Genomic DNA, 16189 nt, shown 5'->3' with positions numbered 1-16189 from the left:
TGAGCTATTTAAACAGGTTAATGTCCTTATGATAAAGAGAAAAGAAGAAGAAGAAGAAGAAGAAGAAGAAGAAGAAGAAGAAGAGGAAGAGGAAGAGGAAGAGGAAGAGGAAGAGGAAGAAGAAGAAGAAGAAGAAGAAGAAGAAGAAGAAGAAGAAGAAGAAGAAGAAGAAGAAGAAGAAGAAGAAGAAATTGGTATAATTTTGAATAACTTTGAATTCTTAATAATGTTAGTAAAAACATATTCACAAAAAAGAGAAAAATGAACAGACTACTCATTGGTGGTTGATGATAGCAGGGAAAGACTCAGACTTTTGCTAAAGACAGCAGGGAACAAAACCTAGTTCTTTAGCTAGGAGCTTTTGCAAACAAATCTTCAATTGTGCTCTATCTAGACTGAGAATTTTAAGCCTTTTAGACTACATCTTTTCATAATAAACACTTCTCTAGTTTGGATTGACGGTATTCTCAGCAGTACAGTAAAGCATTTTTAGATACAAATCAGAGAAACTGGCTTCCTTCCAGGTCACTTCTATGTTAATGACACATTCACAATAATCTGAATGAATTAACTCAGATATTCAGTGTTCATTTACAACTGAGTCTGTGTTGCCTTTATTGTGAGTGGCACAATAGCTCAAAAATAAAGATGCCACTGATAGATGACACCCTTGTGTGCATTCACTATGAGCTTTGTTTGCTACTTGAACTTGATTACAACCAACATCCATTGAGGAATATATAATCACTCATTCTCCCTTTAGTCATTTAAGAACATAATGAGTTTCAACAAAACACAGACGAATCCAACAGTCTGCATCACCTGGAGTGTCCTTGAAATGAAGCCTAAACTTTCATTAGAACAAAGCATTATCCATATTGAGAAAGAAACCGTAAGTTGGTACACTGTAGCTGACTTTTGTTGGAAACCCTCTTTTGCCTGTGCTTATGAAATATAGATGCAAAGATACTGATTCTTTTAAATAAAATACAAAAATGTTTCCTCCTAAGTCTAGTTAATTGGAAATAGGGCATAAATCAGTCCCAAATTATAAGACATATTTTTCAAGTTGATTTATAAAAAATAACTTATCAACCTAAAAGAAATCAATAAGTAAGATCCTAAAATAAATATCATAAGACTGAGGTGATGGCAGCGTGGAGTTCATTTTTCTAGAAAAAATTTTGTGCTGTGGGATAGACAACTGAATTTATACTCTAACTTCATATGCCCCAATATTTATATAATTAGGCTGGATGGCCTTTCTCAGATTAATCAGTTCTCTCCATATCAACTGATTAAATCCAAACCCTTCCCAACCATCCTCCAAACACTTACAGGATGCTAAAAGAGAGTAAACCCTAAAGCTGTCATATGAATCCATTAAATAGCCCTCATAAACACGTAAAAGCTACATTTTGGGAGAGAGAGAGAGAGATAATACAGGAGCTAAAGATCCTGGCTCAGTCTCACCCACTCTTGACCATCGCCAGAAGTATCCCTGATAAGGAGCAAGCACTGAGTATCGCTGGATGGAGCCCAAATCTACCTTCCCCTCCCCACCTCTCTGCAAAAACCTCCATCTTAGTGTAAGAGTAGCCGCTATTTTTGAACCAATTATGCTTTTTAATTTTATTCATCATCTACTAAGCATCAGATCTGGGAAATTTTCAAAATTGTCCTTGTTCTGATTATCCTAAAATTTTTCTAATTAATATGTTCTAGTATTTGTGAAAAGGAGAAGTTAATTGCCAGAATGTAAAATCAATAACTCAGTAAGACCATGTGAGTCTACAATGTCTCAAAGTGGGAGTAAGAGATCAGATTTGATAGAATCTCTCTAGCCAATTATTCTCTTACTTTAAAGTAAGACTGATATTTTGCACTAGTACTTTTTCTCTTAACTTTGGGGTACAAATCAAGAGTCACTTGATCACTTGATCACTTGACATCCCATTACTCATCAATTTGCTCGAGCGGGCACCAGTAACATCTCCATTTGTCCCTGTCATGTTCTAGTGTGGCTCAATGGCGTCTGCTCACCCCAGGAACATGAAGAACCTCAATCCGATAGTTCAGGGTCTTGATGAAGAAGTCTGGCCATCTAGTAGGTGGGCGGCCATGCGATCTTTTGACATCCTGTGGAATCCAGTCGGTAACAGCTCTAGTCCAGCAGTCATCTCCAAATCGCATTATGTGTTCAGCCCATCTGATTTTCGATGCCTTGGCGAATAAGACAGCATCCCTGAATCTCGATCATTGACAGAGACAGGAACTCCGGGTTATTTCTCTCAGTTGATTGAAGCATGATACTCCAAGCACAGCTCTTTCGATTCCTCTTTGGGAGACCAAATAGTGTTCTCATCCTGTTTTCGTAGGGCCCAGGTCTCTGAGGTATATGTTAATGCAGAAAGAATGGTGGAATCAAAGAGATGTGCCCGGAGCCAGAGGTTTGTCTTCCTCTTAGCTATTTCTTCCATGCTCTTGAAGGCATTCCACACTGCTCTCTTCCTCGTGCGCAACTCAGGTACCAGGCCATTTGTCATGTTGACTTCTCAACCTAGATACATGTAACTGTTGCATTTGGAGATGTTCGTTTCATTGAGAGCAAATGGATGTCAGGAATGAGTCGATTTCTCATCAACATTGCCTTCATGAGATTCAGCTGCAGTCCGACCTTTCCACACTCAAGGTTGAAGTTGGCCAACATTTGTGCCACTTGGCTAATGTTTGGTGTTATTAGAACGATGTCATCAGTAAAGTGGAAGTGGTATAGTTGCCGACCATCTACCTTCACTCCCACTCCTTCCCATTCCAGTCGTCACATGATGTTCTCAAGGGTGGCACTGAAGAGTTTTGGGAAATGGTATCACCTTGCCGAACCCCACTCCTGACATGAATGATCACTTCTTGTAGAATGGTGAGATCCTGGTAGTGAATCCGTAATACAGCTCACAGAGGATCCTGATGTATTGAGTTTGAACGCCCTGTTTGGCTAGCGCTTTGACGACTGCTTCAGTCTCAACGGAATCAAAGGCCTTCTTTAAATCCATGAACGTTAGACAAGCGGCATCTTGAATTCCAGAGAAACCTCAATGGGCTTGGTTACCATGTGGATATGGTCGATTGTGCTGAATCCTTTTCAGAACATGGCTTGCTTGCATAGTTTTCCTTCATAGAGTGTTCTGTCAATCCTTTTCAGGATGACTTGAGTAAAGAGCTTGTAAACAACAGACAACAGGCAGATCAGGCAATAGTTGCCAATGTCGTGGATGTCTCCCTTCTTGTACTGTAAAACAGTCCTGCTGGTTTTCCATTGGGATGGAACCTTGCATACAGACAGGTAGCATGTGAAGTGTGAAGCCAGTGTATTGATGAGTAGTGACAGAAGGTTTTTCAGGTGTTGGGGTCTGACCTTGTCTGAGCTGGGTGCTATTCGCTTCTTAACCGACTAGATGGCATGTTGGATTTCAGAGGGGAGAACATTGGGAATGACATATCCATCCTGTGGAATTTGGTATGTGGGCAGGTGGACGTGGCTATCAAAGAGATCCAAGTAGAAGACATGGATAATCTTATCCATTGCTCTTCTGGAAGATATGATCAGGATATCGGAGGGCAGTCATCTTGGTGTTGTGGTTGGCGAAGAACAGGCGGGCGTTACGAATGTTTTTCTGGGCTTCTGCTGCATCTGCCAGCACTGCTGCTCTTCTCTCTTTCAGGCCTTCCTTGATCGCTTAACTGCACTGCTTTGTGAGCTCAGACATTCACTTGCGGTTGCCTGAGGCTCTCACCTAGCCACATTGGTAAATGAGCTAGAGAATTTTCAAAGACAGGCATCTTTTTGTGGCTATCTCTCTCTTGGTATTCCTCGCACAGTCATGGAGGTGCTGAACCAGTCAGTCGTATTCCCTGTCAATGTTGTCAACTACGTCATCTTCCCATGTTGCTGCAATAGTGCCAAAGAGCTCCCAGTTGGTGGACATTCTGGGATTTCTCTTCTTAAACTTTGCAGCCCTTTCTTCCCACTCTGTGAAGCAGAATTTGGCATGAAGGAGATGGTGGTCTGATTGCATTTGCAATTTTGGGACAACAGCGACATCGGTCAGGCAAAACCATCAATTGAATATGATGTGATCAATTTCATTGTGGAACCATCCACTGGGAGTCACCCATGTCCAACGTTTAGATTTGGCCTTCTGGATCTGTGAGTTACCATGGATGGTCTTGGTTGATATGAAGAATTCAGACAGTCTCTCACCCTCTTTGTTCCATTCTAGGCCAAGGGTCCTGATGTCGAGTTCTTCGGCCGATCTTCTTGATCCTGTCTTGGCATTAAAATCACCCACAATGATCTTGTAGAAGGTGTGGTCTTCTTTATAGAACTTCTCCAGCTCTAGTAGAACTTCTCAATTTCTCCTTCATCATAATTGGATTTTGGTGCGTAGACAACGAAGATAGAAACTGCCGGCAGTGAGCCACATCTATTCAAGTGTAATCATCAGATTCGGGATGTTAGACATTCGAATGAATCAATGCTCATGGCCAAGCTCGTGTTGACAAGGACACCCACACCTCTGATGCCTCTTTTGTCACATGTTTCGAGGAACAGTTCTTTTTCAGTGTCGAAAATGGTATGATCTGGTTGATTCCTTTTTTTCTAGGTCAGACCTATGGTGTCATACTTGGTCTTTCGTGCTTGTACCATCAGGTTCTGGATGGATGCATCAGATGCCAGCATACATGCATTGAAAGTACAGACAGTCATTTTTGTCCTTCTTCGTTTGGGCAGCCTAGTTCAGCCTTGAGATTTTATCAGCCTCTCCTTCCTCATCCTTCTTAACGCTGCCATATTGGTGACTCTTTCAGGGTCAGGGGAATGAGACCCATTGTATTTACTGTTTTTGTCGTATTGAATATGCCACGGATAGCTTGCCAGGCTCTGCCACAAATTAAAAGCAAGCTTGAGAAATATCCAGTGTCAATCAGATATTATTTTAATACTCATGAGAAATGAAAACAAGTAAAATGAAGATTCAGACTTCCATTGGATTCAAATAGTTTTACATGTACTTGGAAAAATATTTCAAACAAGAATTTCATTAAATTCAAAAGTGAGTTAGAAGAGAAAGATATGCACACATCCTAGAAGAAAAATAAATGTAAAATCAATCAAGCAATTATCCTTACTAGAGCTAATAGACCTCTTTGAACACACCAAAGGATTAAGCAATCTGTCAAATTCAAATCCAAGGTCATGGGCTACATGATCATCTTATTTGAGTCACTTAGTCCTTGATTTTAGTAACTACAAGTGTGATTCCATGTTACTCATGAAGTGTCTTCAATGCAAATCTGAGCACTGAGCAGACACAAGTATCTATCTATTCAGAAGTAATTTCAGTTACCTGGGATGGTAATCATCTTTGTTTACATTTTCAATTTCAGGAGGAGTTAAAACTAAGTAGAGATATGTCTAATATTAACAAAAACCTTGATACTAGTACCTTTTTTTGACCAGTCTGTTTATTTTATTTTTAATTTTTATTAGTGAAACACCATAAGGAACAGTTTTTTAGACTTACAAATTTTTGTGCTTGGATTTCAGTTATACAATGATTGAGTACCCATCCCTCTACCAGTGCCCATTCCCCACCGTCAATGCTTCGAGCATCCCTCCCACAACCCACCCTCCCATCCCACCCCACCTCTCTGGCAGGGCATTCCCTTTTGTTCTCTCTCTCCTTTTGGGTGCTGTGATTTGCAAAAGAGGCATTGAGTAGAATCATGCTTGGTCTATAGTCTATTTTCAGCATGCATCTCTCTCCTGGGAGGATCCTCCCAACACCTTTTACTTTGTGCTTCCCTCTCTATCTGAGCTGCCTTCTCCCCCAGCATGTACAGCTGGCCTCCAAGACATGGAGTAAACTTCCTGGTACTTATCTCGGCTATTCTTGGGTGTTTTAGTCTCCTATTTTGTTACTTTATATTCCCCAAATGAATGCAATCTTTCTATGTCTATCCCTCTCTTTCTGACTCATTTCGCTTAGCATGATACTTTCCATGTTGTACCACTTGTATGTAAATTTTATGACTTCATCTTTTCTAACAGCTGCATAGTAATCCATTGTATAGATGTACCAAAGTTTCTTTAACCAGTCTTCTGTTCTCGGGCACTTGGGTTTTTTCCAGATTTTGGCTATTGAATAATAGTGCAGCAATGAACATAGAAGTGCAGATGTCATTTCTACTGTACTATACTTTTTTGCCTCACAGGGATATATTCCCAGGAGTGGTATTGCTGGGTCAAATGGGAGCTCAATTTCTAATTTTTGGAGAATCATCCATACTGTTTTCCAAAAGGACTGAAACTGTCGTCATTCCCACCAGCAGTGAAGGAGGGTCCCTTTCTCGCCACATCCATGCCAGCACCAGTTGCTTTTGTTCTTTTGGATGAGGGCCAGTCTCTGTGGTGTGAGATGGTATCTCATTGTTGTTTTGATCTGCATCTCCCTGATGATTAGTGATGTAGAGCATTTTCTCATGTTCCTTTTAGCCATTCAAATTTCTTCTTTGGGAAAGTTTCTGTTCATTTCATCACCCCATTTTTTGATGGGGTTGGATGTTTTCTTCTTGTAGAGTTCAACCAGTGCTTTGTATGTCCTTGATATCAACTCTTTATCAGAAGGGTATCGGGTAAATATCCTTTCCCATTCTGTAGATTGTCTTTGCATTCTGGTCACTGTCTCTTTTGAGGTACAGAAGCTTCTTAATTTAAGATATTCCCATTTGTTTATCTCTGCTCTCTTATCAAAGATTAAATGTTCATACATTTGGGGTTGTGTATATGGATATTCTGGTCACTGTCTCTTTTGAGGTACAGAAGCTTCTTAATTTAAGATATTCCCATTTGTTTATCTCTGCTCTCTTATCAAAGATTAAATGTTCATACATTTGGGGTTGTGTATATGGATATTCCACCCTGTTTCATTGATCTGCGGCCCTGGCTTTGTTCCAGTACCATGATGTTTTAATTATTACGGCTTTGTAGTAGAGTTTGAGGTTGGGGAGGGTAATGCCTCCCCATGTCTTTTTCCCAGGAATTGTTTTAGCTATTTCTCTACCAAGAAACTCCTAGAAACAATAGCTTTGTACAGTAAAGTCGCAGGCTATAAAATCAATGCCCAAAAATCCATGGCCTTCCTATATGCAAATAATGAGAGAGAGGAAAGTGACATGAAAAAATAATCCAGTTCACAACTGTGCCCCAGAAAATCAAATACCTCAGAATCAACCTAACTAAAGAGGTAAAGGACCTCTACAATGAAAACTACAAAACACTACTCCATGAAATAAAAGAGGACACGAGGAAATGGAAAGATATCCTCTGCTCATGGATAGAAAGAATCAACATCATCAAAATGGCAATACTCCCGAAAGTATTATACAGATTCAATGCGATCCCTATAAGGATACCCATGAAATTCTCCAAAGAAATAGATCAAGCACTCCTGAAATTCATATGACCAGTCTGTTTATATTTGTGATATTTGTGTAATTATAATGTTTAAAAGAACTGAAACTATTATAATGAGTCATATAATTGATAGTTTTGTATTTTAGACTAATAATTGATGAATTGTTAAGTTTATTTAAATTAGTACGCTATACAGGTTCATCACACTTATAAGTTTAACCTGCCAGAATTAGTTTAAAAGTTTGTTAGCTTTTATAAAGTAAATAAAGTATATTAAATATAAAAGGCACTTTAAATTCTAGAATGTGTTTAAATTTAGCAAAATAATAGAGGGCTCTTTTGTGGGAAGGAGCACACCCAGCAATGAACAGAGACTACTTCTAATTCTGTGCTTAGACGTTGCTCCTGGCAGTGCTCAAGGAACCATGTGGTGTCAAGGATCAAACCAGAGTCTCCTATATGCAACAGATGCAATCAATCCACTGAGATATTTCTTTAGCCCCCCCAAAAGTTAGTTTAAATATAATTAACATTTTCTAGACTTATAAACAAAATCATTAGCTATGTAAACTAAGCTTAAAAGCTTAGAAAAGAATTAGGTATTACAATTTTCTAAAACCAGGAAGCTGAATAATAATCTCTACAGACAAAAAAAACATACTGATTAACACCAAAACTTTCATATCATCATTTTGGATCTAGGAGTTCTAAATTAAAGCTTTTGGAAGATTCACCTTAGAATATAACCCTAAATACTATTTGCTTCAGAGTTTTAGAATGAGCTTATACAACAAATACAAATAGAATTCAAGGTTACATACTAAGGCAAGATGATTAGAATATGTTTGTTTAATATCTCATGTTTAAATCCAGTATTCTCTCCATGGTATTTCAATCTAATATTAATAAATGGTATGAGATGATGGTATAAAGTGAAATCACTCAAAACATTACTTCTGGGAAATACAATAAATTCTGTATGACTGAATACAAAATACAAAGGAAAACTATTTTATTTTTTTCATATTTGTCCACTTTTTATATTATTATTATTATTATTACTGTGCTAACATTGTTTAGACTATTGCAAATATTTAGACTTTGGACATACAATGTTACTGCTACACACCTAGTATGAAGGTGGTAATAGTTTTCCACCACTGATCTTGGGTGTCTTCTTTTCAATCCATTTCTACCCCATCTCATTTCTCTACAGCTTTGTAACCTCAGTTCTGTTATGCAAATTATTGAGTATATTTTCACTGAACATGGTCTTTTCTTCTCTTTTGTTTCTTTACATACCACTTATGAATGAGATCATTTGTTTTTTTTGTTTTTTTATTAATTTTTATTAGTGAAACACCGTGAGGTACAGTTGTAGACTTACAAATCTTTTGTGCTTGGGTTTCAATTATACAACGATCAAATACCCATGCCTCCACCAGTGCCCATTCTCCATCACCATGGATCCCAGTATCCCTCCCACCCCCATCCCCCCATCCCACCCTACCTCTGTGGCAGGGCATTCCCCCTTGTTGAGTGAGATCATTTGACTTTGTCATTCTGATGTATTTCACCTAACATAACACCCTTTATTTCTACACAAGTCATAGCAAAGTGCAAAATTTTACCTTTTCTTATACCTGAATGGCATTCTATTATATGTTTATATGTATGAATAGATGCTATTTCATTATATATATAGTAAAATACTATTATACAATAGACATACACAAACATACATATCTGTATACATATTTCTTTATAAAACCATCTGTTTGGGGACATTCTAGTTGTTTTCATATCTTAATTATTATTAAAAAAAACTTTTATTTTTAAGACCATACCTTGCAGTGCTCAGGGCTTACTCTTTACTCTGTGCTCACTCCTGGCAGGGTTCTAGGAACCATATGTGGTGCTAGAGGTTGAACCCAGGTAACCACATGCAAAGTAAGTGCTCTACCCACTGCTCTGTGTCTCTGACCCAAAGAAAAACAAGTTTATATCATATCACATATTTAAATGAAAAAAGTCAGAAGTCTACGGCATAGGATTTTGGAGAGTTACAAGCAAGATTATTTCATTTTACCAAGAGCAGTGTTGTCTATTTCCAGTCTAATAGCTAGCTAAATGCAGAGCTCAAGTTAGAAACTATGGTTCCTTTATATATTGCTAAATATTTTTAAATATCTAGAACAGCATAATTATCCCACAAAACATTTGCCAATTCTTGATGGAATGGAAAATGCAATTATTGTATCCAAATTAATAAATAAAAAACAAAGGAGCAGCACATTCTGATAAGGGAAAAATATTGACAATAATAGAGTATTTAGAAGAGATTGGAAAATAGACCTTCACATCTGCTGAACAGTGATAAAAAGCAACCAAACACGGCACATACCATAATCATGCCTCCGGACTGACCCCATTCTATGCTGTTTCATTTGGAGTGCCTCAGAGAGGGGCATGTGAGACTCCTCCTTGCCCTAAGGGACCCAGCCCCGGCATCCAAAAACCTCCAGAACTCAACTGCCCCCATGCTCATGGCCACTCTCCACACGCTCAAGTCAAGCCTCGCCCGCAAGTGAATCTGTAGAAAACACAGTATGCAGAACTTTGTGACTAAGAACCCTGGGTTTAAAGGGACAGGAATGGAGATCCTCTGCCTATACTCACCCCACCACACACCATCTCCAGCAACTCAGCAGGCACACCCATAAGCCACCTCTTGCTGGCACCAGATGATCTTGTAATCAGCCTCCAACCAAATCACATGTCCTTCTCTCCCAGAAGGGAGCATAATATGACACTCACCATAACCATGCCACCAGACATGGTTGTTTCACTAGGCTGTTTCACTCGGGGCACATCGGAGGGGGGAAGGTGAGAGCCCGCCAGCCCCAAGGGACCCAGCCCCGGCAACTGGACCTCCAGAAATCAACTGCTGTCATGCTCATGGCCGCTCTCCACATGCTCAGCCCAAGCCTCACCCACTAGTCGAACTATTCCTATATGACGCATATCTTATACCACCCATACTCATAGAGTACTGTAGCACCACATTTGATGGGATTTAAAGTAAGAGGAAACCAAGTCATGGAGCAAACCTCCTAGTCCCTATATCTACTACTCTTGGGTGTTAGTATCCCATTCTGTTACTTTATATTCCACAGATGAGTGCGATCTTTCTATGCCTGTCCCTCTCTTTCTGACTCATTTCACTTAGCATGATACTTTTCATGTTGATCCACTTATATGCAAATTTCATGACTTCATCTTTTCTAACAGCTGCATAGTATTGCATTGTGTAGATGTACCAATGTTTCTTTAACCAGTCATCTGTTCTTGGGCATTCGAGATTTTTTCCAGATTTTGGCTATTGTAAACAGTGCATCAATGAACATACAAGTGCAGATGTCATTTCTACTATACTATACTTTTTTGCCTAGCAGGGATATAGTCCCAGGAGTAGTATTGCTGCGTTATATGGGAGTTCAATTTCTAATTTTTTGAGAATCATCCATACTGTTTTCCAAATAGACTGAACCAGTCAGCATTCCCACCAGCAGTGAAGGAGAGTCCCTTTCTCGCCACATCCATGCCAGCACCGGTTGCTTTTGTTCTTTTGGATGTGGGCCAGTCTCTGTGGTGTGAGATGATATCTCATTGTTGCTTTGATCTGCATCTTCCTGATGATTAGTGGTGTAGAGCATTTTCTCATGTTCCTTTTAGCCATTAGAATTTCTTCTTTGAAAAAGTCTCTGTTCATTTCATCACCCCATTTTTTGATGGGGTTGGATGTTTTCTTCTTGTGAAGTTCAACCAGTACCTTATATATCCTTGATATCAACCCCTTATCGGATAGGTATTTCGTGAATATCCGTTCCCATTCTGAAGACTGTCTTTGTATTTTGGTCACTGTATCTTTTGAGGTGCAGAAGCTTCTTAGTTTAAGATAGTCTCATTTGGGTTTTTTTTTTTGCTTTTTTTTTTATTTTTAATTAGTGAGACACCATGAGGTACAGTTGTAGACTTACAAATTTTTGTGCTTGGGTTTCAATTATACAATGATCAAATACCCATCCGTCCACCAGTGCCCATTTCCTACCACCATGGATCCCAGTATCCCTCCCACCCCCCATACCTCAAGCCCACCCTGCCTCTGTGGCAGGACATACCCTTTTGTTCTCTCTCTCCTTTTGGGTGTTGTGGTTTACAAAAGAAACATTGAATGGCAATCATGTTTGGTCTATAGTCTACTTTCAGCATGCTTCTCCCATCCTGGGAGGATCCTCCAAACACCCTTTATCTGATGCTCCCTTCTCTATCTGAGTTCCCTTTTCCCTAGCATGTGTAGCTGGCCTTCAAGCCATGGAGCAAAATTCCTGGTACTAATCTTGGCCATTCTTGGATGTTAGTCTCCTATTTTGTTACTTTATATTCCCCAGATGAATGCAATCTTTCTATGTCTATCCCTCTCTTTCTGACCCATTTCGCTTAACATGATACTTTCCATGTAGTACCACTTGTATGTAAATTTCATGACTTCTTCTTTTCTAATAGCTACATAGTACTCCATTGTGTAGATGTACCAAAGTTTCTTTAACCAGTCATCTGTTCTCAGGCACTCAGGTTTTTTCCAGATTCTGGTTATTGTAAAGAGTGCTGCAATGAACAAACAAGTGCAGATGTCACTTCGACTAAACTTTTTTGCCTCTCTGGGATATATTCCCAGGAGTGGTATTGCTGGGTCAAATGGAAGCTCAATTTCTAATTTTTTGAGAATCATCCATACTGTTTTCCAAAAGGGCTGAACCAGTTGGCATTCCCAGCAGTGAAGGAGGGTCCCTTTCTCGCCACCGGTTGCTTTTGTTCTTGTGATGTGGGCCAGTCTCTGTGGTGTGAAATGATATCTCATTGTTGTTTTGATCTGCATCTCCCTGATGATTAATGATGTGGAGCATTTTCTCATGTGCCTTTTAGCCATTTGGATTTCTTCTTTGAGAAAGTTTCTGTTCATTTCATCGCCCCATTTTTTGATGGTGTTAGATGTTTTCTTCTTGTGGAGTTTTTTCAACCAGTACTTTGTATATCCTTGATATCAACCCCTTGATGGATGTGTATTCAGCGAATATCCTTTCCCATTCTGTAGACTCTCTTTGTATTTTGGTCACTGCTTCTTTTGAGGTGCAGAAGCTTCTTAGTTTAAGATAGTCCCATTTGTCTATCTCTGTTTTCACTTGCTTGGCCAGTGGTGTGACATCTTTGAAGATACCATTAGCTTCAATGTCGTGGAGGGTTTTGACAACTCTTTCTTCAATGTACCTTATGGATTCCAGTCTGATGTTGAGGTCTTTAATCCACTTTGATCTTACTTTTGTACATGGCTTTAGGCAGAGATCTGAGCCCACTTTTTTTCATGGTAGACACCTAGTTTTGCCAGCACAATTTGTTAAAGCTGTTTTCCTTGCTCCACTTCACTTTTATTGCCCCCTTATCAAAGATTAGATGATCATATGCTTGGGGGTAGATGTCAGTATATTCACCCCTATTCCATTGGTCTGCAGTTCTGCCTTTGTTCCAGTACCCTGCTGTTTTAATTATTACTGCTTTGTAGTAGAGGTTGAGGTTCAGGGGGGTGATTTGGGGGAAAGGCAGCTCAGATAGAGAAGGAAATACCAAGTAAAGGATGTTGGGAGGACCCATTCGGGTTGAAAGATGCGTGCCGAAAGTAGACTATAATTCAAACGCAATGACTGCTCAATAGCTCTATTGAAAACCACAACACCCAAAAGGACAAAAAATAAAAGGGAATGCCATGCTGCTGAGGCAGGGTAGGGTGGTGGGGATAGGGTAGGGGTGGTGGGAGGGATACTGGGAACTTTGTTTTGCGGAGAATGGGCACTGGTGGAGGGATGGGTAAACGATCATTGTTTGACTATAATGCAAACACAAAAGTTTGTAAGTTTGTAACTGTACCCCACAGTGATTCAGTAATAAAAAAGTAAAAAGTTTAAGAAGAAATTTATCAAAATTAAAAATTTGCATATTAAAACGTTTTAAATTGTTGAAAGAAAGTACTAAAAATCTAATAACATAGGAAGCATCCCGTACTTGTGGATTGGAAGTCAGTGTTGTTAAGACCTCAGTCACCCTCAGATTGATTTGCAACTTCAGTTCATTTATTATTATAATTCAACCTGGATGTAACTGAAAAATGTTTGTAATAGTATCATAAAGATTGTGGTTAAATTCAAGAAACCCAGAAGAGCCACAACAATGAAAACAAAGTAGGAAAACTTACATTTTCTGATTTCAAAGCTTACTACAAATTACATTATTCAAGAGAGGAAGGAACTATTACAAAGATAAAGATAAAATTGTCATACCCTGTATCTTGCTAAACAATGTTGGAGAAAGTAAAGTTTAAATGACCTAAATGCTTACAATTCATAATTACAAAATTATAATACAGAATTAAATGTGTTAAACAATATACAAAAGATTTGAAGATATTAACTTTGAAAATTTTTCAAGGATATGAACGTGTTCTCTACAGAATTTCTTTGCAATTCTCTGAAGAATTGTGTACTGATTTTGTGAAATGAGGAACAATTTTAAAAGCTCTCCTAGCATTTATTGAATATAAACCAGATGAATGCAATAGATTAATGGTGTAACTGTTGATGTGGATGTTGAAAATGCCTATTTAAAATGCATATACCCAGTGATTATTGATAGAACAAATAGGCAAGTAGTGGGGTTCAAAAAAATAAGGTTGATGTGTTTCTTAGTTTTTCTAGAATGCATAATAAAAGTATTCACTATGAAAAAAATTTTAAAAAATAAGCAACCAATCTTAGACGGATTTTTTTTACAGATACACACACACACACACACACACACACATACAACTTATATCACTTGTCATCACGTTGATCTTTGATTTGCTCGAGCAGGTGCCAGTAACGTCTCCATTCATCACTGTCATGTGCTAGTGTACCCCAATGGCATCTGCTCACTCCAGGAACATGAAGATCCTCAAACTGTTTGTTCAGGATTTTGACGAAGAAGTCTGACCATCTTGTAGGTGGTTGGCCATGCATCCTTTAGACATCCCATAGAATTTAATCAGTAACAGCTCTAGTCCAGTGTTCATCTCTAAATCGCATTATGTGTCCAGCCCTTCTGATTTTTGACACCATGGCAAACGAAACAGCATCCCTGATTCTTGAACATCAATGGGGGTAGGAACTTCGGATTCCTCCTCTCACTTGAGTGAAATGTAATATTCCAAGCACAGCTCTTTTGATTCTCTTTGGGATACTCAAATAGCGTTCTCGTCCTGTTTCATAGGCCCCAGGTCTCTGAGGCATATGTTAGTGCAGGAGGAATGGTAGAGTCGAAAATATGTGCCCAGAGCCGGAGGTTCTTTGTCCTCTTAACAACTTTTTCAATGCTCTTGAAGGCATGCCACACCACTCTCATCCTCCTGCACAGTTCTGGCTCCAAGCCGTTCCTCATGTTGAGTTTTCGACCCAGGTACATATAGCTGCTGCATTTGGAATTGTTTGTTCCATTGAGAGCAAATGGAATGTCAGGGACTAGTTTGTTTTTCATGAACATTGTTTTGGTGAGATTCAGCTGCAGTTCAACCTTTCCATACTCACGGTTGAAGTCGGCCAGCATTTGTGCAGCTTGGCTAATCTTCGTTGTTATTAGAACGATATCATCAACAAAGCACAGGTGCTGTAGTTGCCAACCATCTATCTTCACTCCCATTTCTTCCCATTCCAGTCATCGCATGACATTCTTGAGGATGGCACTGAAGTGTTTCAGTGAAATGGTATCACCCTGCCAAACCCCTCTCTTGACGTTGATGATCAATTCCTTGTAGAATGGTGAGATCCTGGTGGTGAATCCATAATATAGCTCAAGGAGAATCATGATGTACTGAGTTTGAATGCCCTGTTTGGCTAGGGCTTCAATGAATACTTCAGTCTCAACAGACTCAAAGGCCTTCTTTAAATTGATGAACGTTAGATAAACCGGCATCTTGAACTCTTGCAGAACTGTAATGAGCTTGGTCACTGTGTGGATATGGTCAATCATGCTGAATCCTTTTCGGATCATGGCTTGCTCACATGGTTGTCCTTCATCTAGTGTTCTGCCAATCCTATTTAGGATGACTCGAGTGAACAGCTTATAGACGACAGACAACAGATAGGGCAATAGTTGCCAATGTCGTGGATGTCTCCCTTCTTGTACAGTAGAACAGTCCTGCTGGTTTTCCACTGGAAACTTGCATTCATACAGGTAGCATGTGAAGTGTCGAGCCAGTTTATTGATGAGTATTGACAGCAGGTTCTTCAGGTGTTGGGATCTGACCTTGTCTGAGCTGGGTGCTGTTCGCTTCTTAACCGACGAAAGGGTGTGTTGGATTTCAGAGGGGAGAACATTGGGAATGACATAGCCATCTTGCAGAATTTGGTATGTGGGTAAGTGGATGTGGCTATCAACGAGATCCTAGTAGAAGTCATGGATAATCTTCTCCATTGCCCTTCTGGAAGATGTGATAGATCCATCAGGGCGTCGTCAGAGGGCAGTCATCTTAGTCTTGTAGTTGGCGAAGGACAGGCGAGTGTTACAAATACTTTTCCCGGCTTCTGCCGCATCCGCCAACACTGCTGCTCTTCTCTCTTTGAGGTC

The sequence above is a fragment of the Sorex fumeus genome, unplaced genomic scaffold (assembly GCF_029834395.1).
Source record: "Sorex fumeus unplaced genomic scaffold, SorFum_2.1 ptg000014l, whole genome shotgun sequence".
In the NCBI taxonomy this organism is placed as follows: domain Eukaryota; kingdom Metazoa; phylum Chordata; class Mammalia; order Eulipotyphla; family Soricidae; genus Sorex; species Sorex fumeus.
This window is presented reverse-complemented; position numbering follows the sequence as displayed.